At 42.0% G+C, this 12,246-nt stretch overlaps 1 protein-coding gene across 31 annotated transcripts in view; it reads left to right on the top strand.

Annotated features, from left to right (window-relative positions):
• ATXN1 (ataxin 1) overlaps positions 1-12,246 on the top strand; it is a 349,836-nt gene that overhangs the window by 247,233 nt on the left and 90,357 nt on the right. For 30 of the 31 annotated variants that reach the window (XM_085051826.1, XM_085051827.1, XM_085051833.1 and 27 more), the window contains one exon: positions 8,504-8,627. The gene's annotated coding sequence lies outside the window, so the exon portion shown is untranslated. Of the gene's footprint in view, positions 1-8,503; positions 8,628-8,718; positions 8,738-12,246 lie in introns of those variants that run through there. The other variant, XM_085051846.1, reaches the window with a different exon arrangement.

The raw sequence follows: 12,246 nt of genomic DNA, 5'->3' as shown, positions 1-12,246 counted from the left end.
TAAAAAAAAATTGCAGTATGAAATTTAGGGGGCAAATCTCAAATCCTGTGAAATTCATGGCACAATGCCAGTTTATTTGAAAGACCCTTACATTTTCCCCTAAATCTTGAATTCCTTAACTACAATTTGCTTTCTCACATGCCACTCACCTTTAAGATGATACTCCTTTTTTGGCATTATTAATTGTCATTATTGTTGTTGCTGTTATTATTCCAGGAAATCTGTATGGGAGGAATGCTGAAATCTGGTTTAAAAATAGCATTTTCATGTCCTCCTACTCACTGTACTTCGTGCATAGAATGCCTTTTATAAATGCAGACTTGCTGCTTGGCTAGATAAAAGAAACTGTCACTTAATTTCCATAACGAAGTTGTTCCCAGGAGAATTTCATTGTTTTAGCAATAAAATTTTTCTAAAAGGCCTTTTATTTTGCTTGAAAAAGATAACAGAAATGAACTTCTGAGTGGTTATTCCACAAAACAATTAGAAGAAAGCAAGGCTGTCTTGATTTGATGTAAGAAGATTTGTATGTGTATGAATTCCCTTTCATGAAAGATGAGAATAAACTCCCAACAGAAAATCAAGTTAGAAACACCACCCCCCACAACCTTACACAAAACACTTTTTCCCCCCTTTGCTCACAGAGACAATACACATCTTTATAAGCACTCTCCTGCATAAATTTGGTCATATCCTTGAGTAGAGCCCTGTTTCAAAAGGCACTTGCATAACTTCTGATTCAGAAGCTTTCCTGAATTAGAGGCAGTCATGGATAATCATTGCCAATTATTACAGTGCATTAATTTAGTTACCAGGTATGTTTGTATTGATGGGGAGGAATGATCTCTGCACGCTGTATTAAGGCTGAGCTCTCGCTGAAGCAGGGATGGTGCTTTAGCTGTGGGTGCATACACTGTCGAGCACAGTGCAAGCACAGTCCCTCCTTGCTCACATGCAGCATGCTGCCCTCGCCTCTCTCACCACTTCTCCAGCATTTCTCACTCCTTTTCTCAGCTGGTCTGCGTCTCATGCCAGCATGACATTCCTTTTCTCTGAATGCTGAACATGCTAAAGCTTGTCAGAATTACAGCAACAAAAAAGATTTAGAAAGCATATACAGTAAGTGAAAAGTCCTACTGCTTGTATTTAGTTACCTTTTTTTTTAGGGGGTTGGGGGGTTGTTTCTCATTTGAACCCATTTTGAGCCATGCTTGCATTTTCATAAGTGTGAATCAATGCAATTACCACTTCAGGTACCATAGACAACCTACTACTGTAGGTAGGTACATGGAGTAAGAAGCAAAAGGAAAGAGAAGGAAAAACATTTTCTTTGTAGTCAGGAAAGTCTTTATGGATTTGGCATCATACTTAAAATTGCATTGTAATAAAGAAATGCAACAATTTCAGAAATTATTATTTATAGGAAGATTTGTGAATTCAGGATGTGATATTCTGACTCACCCGACAGCAAACATGTTTGCGCTCTGGCTGGTATGACTCACACTGACATTTGTCTTAAGTGTGGCAATTGTTTTAGCCCTCTGCTTGGTGCAGATGAATGAAACGGCTGAGCTCCCCTGTTGCAGATTTACTACGTGCAGCCAGCCTGGTAAATCGCAGGCTCAGCTGTGGAGTATTTCCTATCACAAACACACACACACACAGACACACAGACACACAGACACACACACAGACACACACACATACACGTGCACACCTCCCCAGTAATGTTTTGCTGCTAAATACTAGATTCATAGAAAGGAAATGCACAATTACAGTGCTGCCTTTTGCACCACATAAAGCAGCCCACATCAAAAGATGTTTGTCATTAATGTTTCAACAGGTAATCTCTGGAATTACTGCCAAACCGTGTTCCTGTTACTTAGTGCTCGGTGTCGAAATCATTGAAATCTTTGTTGTAAGCCCTTATAGTCATCTTAATCCTGCAAAAAAGTTAGTCAATAGAGCCTTTGTTTTTCAGCTCTGTGTTTCACGTTGCATCAGCAGTGCAGAAGACGTGGCGGCACTGGAAGCAGGGAGAAGGTTAAGGGTGCGTTCTGGGCTGGCTTCCTAAGGAAGCGAAGCTCACGTGGTGGCATTGTTTGTGCCTGTGCTGTGTGTGTCTCTCCAGCCTGGCAGCTGGTGTAAATTGGGTCCTCCTCAACCCAGCATGCTGCACAGGTAGGGGAGATGGGGAAGCTGCTCACTGAAAACTTCGTGTAAGTAGCAGATGAATAGCTGTGGGCACCTGTGGCTGAACCCAGTGAGGCAAAGGCCATGGCCCAAACTCAAATCTTACTGGCCCCAGGGAGTTGGTACCTTGGGTATCTACTGGAATTACTGCTGCTACTAGAGATCAAGCCTCTTCTCTGGTTCTGTGGGTTGTAGCATTAACAATCTTCTTCAGGAGGTTTTGTCTCTGGCTAACTCAAAATACTGCAGTTAAACAGAGTCTCAGCCATTGCTTTTGGTGCTGCTACGGTTTGCGACTCACAGCATTTGAATTCCCCCTTCAACACCATCTTTGCAGTATAGCTGTGGCCATCCTATGAGAGGTGTCTGTGTGTGTAATGAAGGCCCTTGGGCTTGTTCTCATCTGTAGCAGGCTAATAGGGTGCTGCTGTTCTTCAAATATTCAGGAGGCTCATTGTCTCCACTCAGGGCTGAGCTGCATTTTTTGCATAATAGCTTCCATAAAAGAAAAAGAGAAATATTTATGCCGTGTAACAGGAGTATCCAGAGTGGTTATTTCTATTGCTTGTATCTGTTCAACATTACTGGCTCTCAGCCTGAATTATTATGGACCATTTGCATTCTTTTATCAATCTCTTCTGCTCAGAAGACCTGTAGGAATGACTGTGTTACAAACATGCAGGCAATAGAGTTGGTTTTTACTTTAAACCTCTGTATGAGAATGAAGAAGGTTGGCATACTAAGAGAAATGTAGATCTGTGTTGAAATTCCACCCCCCCATACTCCTGCTTTCATAGACATGAAAAATTGGCAAATGGGGGTGCTGATGTGAATAAGGTGATGAATTTTTATTAGAAAGTGCATCATTGACATCTTATAGGAGGTATTTGTGAGGTATTTTCCTTCTTACAGGTCTGCTGTGTTGCTGCTTAGACAAAACAACCTGGACAAGCTCCTTTTAGTTTTTACCTTATGGCATTGTGTGTTGCACCCACAGCCCACCTCTTGACTTACTCTTTTAATACCTTGTGCTTCACTCTCTCTCTGGGGGAAAATCACATGGAACTTAGAAACTAAGCCCAGTAAGAGAAGCAGAAGGCTAAGCACAGTCTAACCTCAAGTCTTTTTGGAATAACTGGATATTAGTGAAGTACAAATAAGGAGTATTGTTGTGATTGCTGTTATTTGTGGAAAAGTGATGTCTCTGAGGTCCTAGTCAGATTTGTGTTTGCGTTGTTATTAGGCATCATGCAAAGGGAGAGTGAGTTTGAACTGTTCTGCATTTTTTCCTAAGTACAGCTGTGGTGATGAATCTTTGTCTGTTTTCCCATCACTTGTTTGAAGCTGTTGAGGTTAAGGAATGGGTAACAAGAGCAGTGGAGATGACTCTGGGAGCAAAGTTGCTTCCATGGTTTCCAGAGGAAGAGGTTTGGAAGGGCAGGATGAGTCCAGTGAGTAGGGCTGAAAACTCTGTCTGTTTGCATGGGCTTATGCTAAAAGGAGGGATGGTTTCCCTGAGCCTTAAGTTGTGAAAAATACCTGCTGTGGGTGAAGCAATGATGAATAATGGTTTTTAGGTTAAATCTCAGGACACTGATTTCTAGATGGCTCACAGCTAACATTAGCTGTGCAGAATCAGTGGCCATCTTCATTACTGGCTCCACACTGGAGGGTGTGAGCTGCAGCCTTGCCGTTTCAGCCCTGTGTGCTAGTCCCATCTGAGTACTGTTTGCAGACAGATGTTCCCGTCCTGCATTTTCCGTCTGAGTCAGCACTCAAGTTGGAAATGCTTTTCATGCAGCAAAGATGTGCTGGGCTGGGATGTCCCATGTTCACAGAGCTGGGGAAGGTCACATACATGTTCTTCCCTCTGCTGCAAATTGTGAGGCAGGACTGAGCCTGCCTCACAAATTGTGAGGACATTGTCTGAGCCCTGTGCTCTCTATGCTGTTTTTCTGGTTTAGGACCTGCAGGATATGCAAAGTGCTGACAACTTGGTTTACTGTTCCCGTGCACCCCAGATACAGTTATTCACCCTGCACAAAGTGGGTGTAACACCTTGTGAAGCTGTACATTTCACTGTGGGCCACATGCAAAGCTGGGGAAATGTTTGTTTGCATGGCAAAGCCATGAAGGATCAAGCTTCACATGAGGAATGGATGCTAAACAGAAACCACAGTGATGCCTGCCTGTTTTATGAAAACAAAACCTCTTTTGTCCTAAGGTGATATCGCTTCACCATAAAGTAGGCATAATTGGGATTTAAGTAATTTTTACACTAGCAGAACACCAGCGGTAGCCATTGTACACTGGATGAAATGTCAGAAGACTTTCAGATGGGCAAAGTTTGGCATGGCTGGTGTAGAGAAGCTTTTATTAACTTGAAATCTAAAATATAGTAAATTCTTGGTTGTGGTTTTTGGGTTGTGTTCTTGGGGTTTTTTTTGGTTTGTTGTTTGTTTTTTTATTTTTATTTTTTAATTTCCATTAGAATCTTTTCTCCTTGTGTAAAATCAGCTAAACCTGTTGAAAATAATTTAGAAGTTTTTTCCTTACGTGATAGATGATATGCACATTAGGTAATTGAAATCACGCACGCTCCAGGAAGATAAAACCTCGCCTTTCCCATTTTCAGTGAGGCAGGATTGAACCTGTCTAAAACTATTTCATGTAGAGGGAGAATAAAGCAGGAAATGAATTATGGTTTTATTTGAGTTGAAGGATTAGTTGTGGGATAATAGTGAACAACGAAACAACTTGGGCACAAGGCTGCCATCTCTTAAACAGTTTTATTAGCTTATGCTGATTTGTGAATTAGGGAAACCAAATTATGTCATGCAAGAGAGCAAGGAATGACAATTAAAAAGTTGCAGGAAAGGACTAGTAAAGCAGTAATCTCTCACTGCCTGATCTTCAAAGCAAGATGGGAGAGCATGACCTTTTCTTGGAATAAATACAGGATATTGTACATAGCCAACTTGTGGTTTTCAGGTTTTGCCAATTTGCAGTTGCTCGCTTGTACTACAGTCCTGATCTGTTGATTGCCCTGGGGTCCAATTTTAGTCTCAAAATCCTCCCAAGAAATGCTTCCATGTTCTTTGGTTTGAAATCTCTTCACGTCTCAATTACACTTCTAATCTGTCAGTACAGTGTCCTTTTTAGCACTCAAAGACAGGGCTGTGCTGTGATATTTGAGTAACCAAAATGCTGTGGGACCATGAAAAACAGCTTCCTTGGGAACGCTTCCCTTTTATAGCAGAGATGTGATCGGTAACCGTGTATGTGATAATGATTTGTTGATCACGTTGAAACTTCAGTCGCACAGTCTGGTTAAGATTAATTGTACTGCGAACCAGCTTTCTCTGCTGGTCCCTCCAAGTTAAGACTGTTTTACATGTTCCATGAAGAGCATGTCACCTCAGCCCATCAGATCTGCATAGCAAAAAGCTTGTCCCAGTTATGGACTGAGTGTTCTGCTCTTCAGGTGAGGATTGTGCTTCAAGAAGCACCATCTCTCTGTGTGTGCTGAATTTTGTGCTCTGCTATCTTTAAATCTTAAACATAAAAGTGCTTGGGAACATTTGCAGGCAGACATGCCTTGCCCCTCACAGAATGAAGTGCTTCTTGGTAAGGTCAAGTGAACAAGTTGTAGCAAATTAAACTAGCTTGTGAATTTATAGTGCATAATCTGCTCCATAATAACTGGCTGTGTTCATGGTGCAAAGGCACTCTGTGGTAAATACAAGGTCTCTTGCCCTTTTTTTTTGCCTGAAGTGTAGGCTGCCTTCCTTCATGTTATCTTTCCCATGAAATGGGAATGCATGGAGAAAGTATCTGCCCCAGAGTACCACCACAGCATTGTATCGGACAGGGGCTGCTTGGGGTCTTTCCTGTGTCCTCGCACTGGCAGGGGTCTGCAAGACACATTCCAGGCTGACAGCAAGATCACTGCATAGCTAGCAAGCAGCCTTGCTCCTGATTCAGTGATCAAAGCCCTGTTTTGGGCAATCAAACCCAACAGAATCAAAATGCGAATCACTTGTTGAAGTTAGCGGAAGGATTTAGTCACTGAGTGTGGTGGGTGTCAGCCCAGGGTTACACACAGCTGACTCTCCAGAGAGGCTCACAGGAGTCTGTGCAAGCAGGAGCTTGCAAGGAGTAAACTTCCCTGCTCTTACTAAAAATAATTGGAAGCAATCTATTTTTGCTGGAAACGTTAAATATTTTCTCATAGTCATTTGGGCTCCATTTGCAGGTTCCCCTGAATGCTGAATGACAAGACATAATGATTACAAATTGCAACATTTACAGTTGCCAAATTATTGGGGGGAAAGCCCATAAATAATTTGAGAGTGCTGAAATGTTTCATTTTTACTCTTAGAAACAAAATGGTTTGAGTATTTTGAGCCAAGGTGGAGTTTTTTCAATTGTGAGATTCACTTAATTTAAAGAAAAAGTAAATGGTTTGAAAAAAAATTCATGTTTAAGCAAGGTTTCAAGGGTTTTTTAAAAATAGCTCTGGGTTATTTTTCTCTCTTTGGTCTGCTTTCTAAAATTAAATATCTTGTGAGACTGTGTTTGATGGTCTCTTTCCATCAGGTAAGCAGAGGAGTCCCACTTCAGTTGAGGAGAGAAGCTGTTGACCAAAGTCCTGGAAGTGTAGCCATGGCTTGGGTATCTGAAGGCTCTTGAGGTCACAGTGCCTCTGTCACACAGGAGCTGGAGTTCTTCAGAAACTACTGTTTCTTGAACTGGGAACATTTTTGTAGCGGGTATCTTGCATTGCTACAGCCCATCAGGGAGAGCACAAAGACACATATAACTTGAGACCAGTGGTGACCATCATCATCATTGCCAGGTGCCTGCCAAAGGCCCAGCCAGCTGGATGCTGATTTGCAGACACTGCTCCATGAGAGCTTAGCCTTAGCCATTAAATCCAGGAGTAGTCTTACACCAAAGCTGGATCAGCTGGGCAGATATTGTGTTGGGCTTTGGAAGGTTTTGTTCTTGTTGCTTTATATGTTCAGCTGAAACCATCATAGGTGTAAAATTTTTAAAAATAGCAACTTTTTATCATTGCATTGCCTTCCTTCTGCTCTTCACCCATGAACTGCACTTGTCCATCTGTCTGACTTGTTTCCTGCCTTCACGTAATGCTAGATTCATCTGCATTCATCTGTAGCCATCTAATCTGAGCTCAGTGTCTAGACTCACTTTATGGAGAGAACCAGACCTTTCTAGAGAGTGATTCATTCTGTCCTAAAGCAGATGCTTAAGATAGGTCAAATTAATAACTTTCTGGATTCACTCGCTTCCTCCAATGAGTGAGGAAAGCTTGCACTGTCTAAAGTGTAGACTTTTGTCCTGCACATGCTTTTGGTTTGAGGTCATGGACTCCACCATAAGGCTCATAGGGTGGGATCCATGTGCACAGATCCTGCAATTACATGTGAAGTATTTGAGGAGCCTTACATTAAGGAGATTGGAAAGGTCTGTGGCCCAAAGTGGAACTAAGAATTTAGGAAGCATGAGGAGACCATGGGAACCTGGCTCAAGGAAAAAATGTTCAATTTGGGGTCTGTGGAAATACACATTGTATTTTAAGTATTCTTTGTGGGATTCACAAAAAAATGAAGCCCAGCAGTTTCCTCAGACCCCAGTAAAAAGGATGAGGATAGTCTGATACCTTCTATAGTAGGTAAAAAAAAACATTAAGAGTTGGTCCACAAAGTTTTGTCAAAAAAATTAAGGAAAGAACCACACAATATTAAAAATCTCAACTATGAAAAGTACTTCCTACTGAGGAACAGCAAGAATGTGTGTATATTTTTGGTTTCAGTACTCCTCTCTTATAATATTGCGCATAACCATGGAAATAGATAGGTATTTGTATTCCCTTAGAGAAGTTCATTGAGAACAAAAATCTTATTGTGTGGCTCTCTCTGCACATTGTGGACTTTGTTTGCATATACTTTTCTAAATAGCAACTCCCAAGTAGGTTTTTTTTCTCTTTATTACAGAAACAGAAGTATCGAAGAATTATTTTAGTTATGTGTCTACGTCAGCAATTCTGAACTGGGTTTTAATTTTTTGTAATAATATGTACAGGGCAAATGACTCTTCCTATCCTAGATCAGTGTTTGCCATACACTCACTCTGTATTGGAATTACCATCCTGGGAGCTCATTAAAAATGCTGTTGCTTCAAGGAGATGTAGGAGTCAATTGTTCATTTGTTAAACAGCTTTGTGGATTTCCCTCTTTTTATTCCTTACTTCCTGTTCTTACTTGGTTTTGCTTTTGTTTTACAGCTCTATCTTACTTTATTTGAAAGAGGAAAGCCAGTGAGGACCTGTGAACAACCCAGCAGCTTCTGAAAAATCTTCATGCTAAAGGATAATCCAGAATTCCCTGAAGAAGAACATAGTGAATGTTGTGAGTTCCTAGCAGTGATAACAAATACTTCCAGTTGTGTCTTTTGGGAGGCAGTATCTGCCCTGTAGCATTTGGTCTCTTCCTTGTGGTGTACTGAGCACCAAAGGCAGGTGTGTTTGGGTTGGGCTGAAAAGATAGACTTTAATTTCCCTCCCACTTTTTTTTTCTTTATTTTAATGGGATTAAGGGCAGACTAGAGTTATCTAAGGAAAGATGATGGGTTTCTTTTCCTTGGACTGCTACAGCTATTTGTCATATTGCTATTGCTTTTTAGTTAAATATGTGAGCCTGCCTTGGAAGCCCATGTGACTGTGTAGCCTAACAAGAACGAAAAGTACTATTGGTAACAGTACATCAGTCTGCAGGTCAGATTCAGTTTTATACATGCTTATACAATGGTTGAAATTATTTGGCCACTTTCAAATTGGAGGAATGCAAATGTAATTAATTTCTGCCTGGTATTCCAAACTCATGTTGGTCAGTTTGTTACACTAGTTTGAGTATTTCCAGTACAAATGCTTCTCTCAGAGGTTTGTGTTCATGGAAATTGCAGTAGCACACCTTTCAGAGGGAAACACAGTCACTCAACTGAGACCTTGATTCAGCTGCAGTATTAATAAAAGAAAATGTTCCCATGAGGGATGGCTGAAGAGAAGGCATAAATATTTTTATGTTCATTGTTTTTCTTATGAAGCCCACTGTTTTTCTGGGTTGAAATGGGCAAACATGCAGATCAAATGTAAACATTCTCACAAAAAGAGGAAAACAAGACTTCTCTGCCTGCCAGGTTTTAGAATAATCCATATTTTTTTCTTCAGAATGAGCCGTGGGGATTTCCAAGTTAAGCAAGTTAGTATTTAAACTCTTATGCCCAAGGTATGCAGTGGTCCTTCAAGATGTCAGTAGTGATAAAACAACCTGCAGATTCTTCCAGTTTGAGCAAACTAGTTTATGCACTTTCCATTAATGTAGTAAATATATTTTCTGACTGTTGGGCATGGCTTCTAGCTCCGTCTAAGTTGGATGCCCTCCTTTGCTCTGCTTTTCCCTTTGGGTTCAAGCTTCAGGAAGCAGACTGAGACAGTCTAAACAAAAGAACCAGTTGCAAAATAAATCTTAGCGAAGACACTGCAAATTTTTCGTTATCTCTTGCCTTTCCTGCCTGCTTTGAACTACAGTGAAATAGTTAACAAAGCTGACATTTGGAATTGTTACTTACTAGTTACCACTAAGCTGCCAAGCTAGTAGCTCATTAAGATGAATAAGGTGCCTCTGAGACCTGGAGCTTCTCACTGTCCATGTGTCCAAGCAGATGTGGCCGTATCAGCTTATTCCCATACTTTGAAATACTTCTTTAAAACCATAAGAGCTTACTTTGTATGCTGGCATCCTAGAATAGAAGAGGACAGCTAATAAAAATAATAATAATAATAATAATAATAATAATAATGATAATAAACTGTCCTAGCATGCAGAGCTGTTGTGGTAACAGGAGGTGTTTGTTCAAGATGTTGCAATCACCTCCACTGATTGCAACAGCAGCACCACCTCACATGAAGAAGAGCGTTCCCTGGGTCCTGTAAAATATGTGGTGTGCCAGATCAGCCAGATAAACTGAAGAAGGCAATCATCAGCCATTACAGGGGATGGAATATCTGTTGAAGATGCTGTCAGTGTGATCATTACATTCTGCCCTGTCCTAAACGATTTAAAATCAGCCCACTTAAAGCACAGTGTGATGTTCTGCTATTGTGGTGCCAGAACCCTGAATTACACTCAGGAGGCCTGGGTTTGTGCAGAAAAAGCAGCACTGTTCTCACCAGGTATGGATGGAAAAACGTGTTCTTGAGAATGGCTCTTACCCTACCATCCAAGACTGGTTCCTTTTGAGGAGTCATTTGTTGGTGATGGAGAGCTTTTTAGCAGTTCCTTGAGAGTGTATTTTGTCACCTGGCTTCTGCTTGGAGGACTCTGCTGCAAGGAGGAGGCAGTCAGCCAGGCTCCTCCTCTCCTCTTTCCTTTAACCTCTTGGGGAGACAAGAATACCAGAGGTGGGGAGGTACAGTGTTTCTCCTGAAAAGAAATGCTGGCATACAGTGATTTTACTGAAAAATATTGCTCTCTCTTCCCTGTTTGCAAGGTGTTGTCATGTTAAGATGTGAGGAAAATGATCCCACTGCAAGCGGTAGCTGTTCTCTTCCCTTCTGCTGCCTCCTCCTGCCACCCAGGCAAATTTCGGAGGAAGGGGGGTGTGAGGAGGGAGGGGTGTAGTAAATTGGGACCACTGTCTTGTATCCACCTAGAAACTGCCTGTTCACTAAACAGTACAAATTTCTCGCTTCCTTTTTCCTGCTCTCTTCATTTGGATGAAACGCACTTCTGGAATAGCAGTGCTTGTACAAATCAAGTCCATATTCCACTTCTGGGGAGAGAAAAAGGGATGTCAGGAGGGTTCATTAAGGAGGAACGTTTATTTTATCAAGGGTAAAAATGAAGCAAGGCAAGGCTCCTTTGCTCTTGCTGAAGGGTACCTTGTGTATTCCAGCGTACAGTTTTGTAATTTTCTGGTAGGATTTAGGTATCCTGAGAGTTTTTTGTTTCCATCCTGAAAACATATGGCACAGCTTTTTTGGAGTGCTAGCCACACAAGCACAAACACATTCTAACAGGAGCAGTGAATAAACTCTTCATGTTCCTTACTCGCAGGCATTTCTTCACATCACTTTTTTTTCTGCACTTTTGCAAAAACCTCTGGCACGGTTTGTGGGAAATGGAAAATAAATCTCTGAATCCAGTATGTGTCAATAACAGAAACGTGTTTAGTTGATCTTATATCTATAAATGTTATTTTGGGCAAACTGCAGATGGTAGGATAGTAAACATCCCCACTGCTAGCCCGGACAGGCTTTCTATGCCCTGCCTTCAGTGGAAACCTGCTGCTGTAAGGGCTGACTCCAGAGAGCATCTTGGGGGACTGTGGTTGTGCATGGCTTAGCCCCAGTTCCATCCCATTTTTGAGCTGCTGCCTTCTCTCTCTGTTCTTTGGCCTCCTTGCTTCCTTTACCCTGGGTCCTATCTCCTATGTACTCCCCCTCTGGCTGCCGGCTGTTTTTCCTGGCACGTGGAACTACGACGGGTCTGGGAGTGACAGCTCCTGGAGCTGATGTCAGTGCTGCTTCCTGAGCTGCCTGGCCAGGCTGGCTGCAGCCCAGGCACACCCTCTCCCCAGAGCATCACCTTCTCTGCCTGCCTGTCCTGCTCCTGCAGCAGCCCCTCAGGGAGGAGGCTTGTGCAAGTGATGGAAATTGAAGGTTAGCGAGCCGTTCACGGCAGTTTTCTGCAAGCAGCCATCTCCCACGCCTGGAGCCTCAACACTGGGTTTGTGGTTGGTTGGAAGTGATGCTTGGTTTCTGTTCTGAGCTGTACGCACCTTGGAAGAGTGACTGGAAGCTTTGACACATGCAGACTTAATGTTTCTGGATGTCTTTGCTTTTGTGTTGCTTTGGTGTCCGTATGCTAAATCACTTCACGGTTTTCTATGGAAATTACCAGGCTGCTGAGAAAAGAGCGGAGCTGCGTGTGTCCGTTCTTCCAAACAGCAGCCCAGTACATGCAACTC

This window comes from Lichenostomus cassidix, chromosome 2, assembly GCF_008360975.1.
Source record: "Lichenostomus cassidix isolate B80296 chromosome 2, HeHo_3.0, whole genome shotgun sequence".
NCBI lineage: Eukaryota > Metazoa > Chordata > Aves > Passeriformes > Meliphagidae > Lichenostomus > Lichenostomus cassidix.
The sequence above is the reverse complement of the archived record's forward strand: the minus strand, read 5'-3'. Positions and strand labels throughout refer to the sequence as shown.